The sequence below is a fragment of the Numida meleagris genome, unplaced genomic scaffold (assembly GCF_002078875.1).
Source record: "Numida meleagris isolate 19003 breed g44 Domestic line unplaced genomic scaffold, NumMel1.0 unplaced_Scaffold303, whole genome shotgun sequence".
NCBI classification, from domain to species: Eukaryota; Metazoa; Chordata; class Aves; order Galliformes; family Numididae; genus Numida; species Numida meleagris.
In genome coordinates, this window is record NW_018364544.1 from 27,589 (window position 1) to 29,489 (window position 1,901).

A 1,901-nucleotide genomic window follows, 5' to 3' on the forward strand; every position below is an offset into this window, starting at 1 on the left:
TGGCGCGCACCCGTGTTGGAGTTGGGCTGCAGCTTCTCTGCCTCATCCAGGGCCGCGGTCAGGGCTGCGACTGGGGGAGAGAAGGGGCACCCTGAAAGTGTAGGGCACCGAGGGGGAGGGGGGACGGGGAGAGGGACACCCCCTGGAGCCCCCATCTCCCCAGCGCTGCCCCCGGCAGCCCCAGCATCGTCTCCTGAAGTGGGGGAGACCCCACGGAGCCCCCCAGCACCTGAACTCCGCCCCCGGCAACGTCCCCTAAAGTGGGGGAGCCCCTGTGGAGACCCCCCCCCCCCAAAACCCCAGCTCAGCCCCAACCTCGTTTCCTAAGGGTGGGGAGCCCCCATGGAGCCCCTCAGCACCCCAACTCTGCCCCAGCATCATCCCCCAAAGTGGGGGAGCCTCCATGGAGACCCCAGTACCCAAACTCTGCCCCAGCATCATCCCCCAGGGTTGGAAAGCCCCCATGGAGCCCCCCCCAGCACCTTCACTCTGCCCCAACAGCCCCAGCATCACCCCCCAAAGCAGAGGAGCCCCTATGAGGACCCCCAGGACCCCAACTCTGCCCCCACAGCTCCAGGACCATAATCCAAAGTGGGGGAGACCCCAGCACCACAACTCTGCCTCCAGCAGCCAGAGCATCATCCCCCAGGGTTGAGGAGCCCCCACGGAGCCCCCCCATCACCTGAACTCTGCCCCCAGCAGCCCCAAGGATGGTGTCAACATCCCCCAAAGTCAGGGAGCCCCCATGGAGACCCCCAGGACCCCAACATCGTCTCCCAGCATTGGGGAGCTCCCATGGAGCCCCCCAGCAACCCCAGCCTCGTGCCCTCAAAGTGAGGGAGCCCCCACGGAGCCCCCCAGCACCTCAACTCTGCCCCAGATCATTCCCCGAGGTTGGGGGGACCCCTCCGTTGAGCCCCACGAGACCCCTTACTCACTCTGCCTTGTCCCGAGGGAGAGGAGGAACACGTTGAGCAGCACCGAGACCCCCAGGGCCACAGCCCCCACCAGCAGCAGCCTGTCCTGGGGGCAGCTCTGCCGCGCTGGGGACGCTGAGGGAGGTGACAGCGATGGAGGTGGCAGGACCCCAATTTGGGCCGCGTCGCCTTGTCCCTATGGGACACCCACTCCATACCTGGGGGGTCGGGTGCGTGCTTCCGGCTTGGCTCAGTGATGGGGGGGTCCAGGGGCTCGTAGGGGTTCTCCTCCATGGGGTACAGATCGCTGCAGGCTGCGGAGGGGACAGCACTCACGGGGGATCCCCTTCCCCCCCCCGCCTCTGGTGCCACCACAAAATGGGGGGGACTCACCCTGAGCACCGTAATGAGGGGTTCCCCCCCCAAGTGTCACCACGGTCAAACCCCCCCCCCCTCCTTGAGCACTGGAGAGGGAGGAATCCGCTCCAGGGGTCTCCCTTGGGCACTGGGGGTGGAAATGGGGGTCACCACCAAGCCTGGGGGCCCCTCATCAAGCACCTTAATGAGGTGTCCCCCCGCTTTCACCATGCTGAGGACCCCCCCACACACACTCTTGGGCACTGGAGTTGAGGGATGAGCCCCAGGGGTGGGCACTGGGGATGGAACTGGGGGGAGGGGGCCCTTTGGTGCCACCATCCCTGGGGACCTTTCTTGGGGATGAGGAATCCTCCTTGGTGCCACAGCCCATCCTAGGGGCTCCCCCCCGCCTCAGATCACCTCTGGGTGTCACCACCCACCTGAGGAACCCCCCCACTGCCACCGTGCCCCCTACCTTTGTCCCCACAGGGTCCTGTCCCCCACTCCTGCCCCTGCCCGGGCTGCCCGGATTCGATGTTGCCGTACATCGTCCCCTCGTCACCAATGAGCTGTCCCCATGTCTGTCCCCGCTGATAAGAGTTGAGAAAAGGGGGGGACAGGATGTGC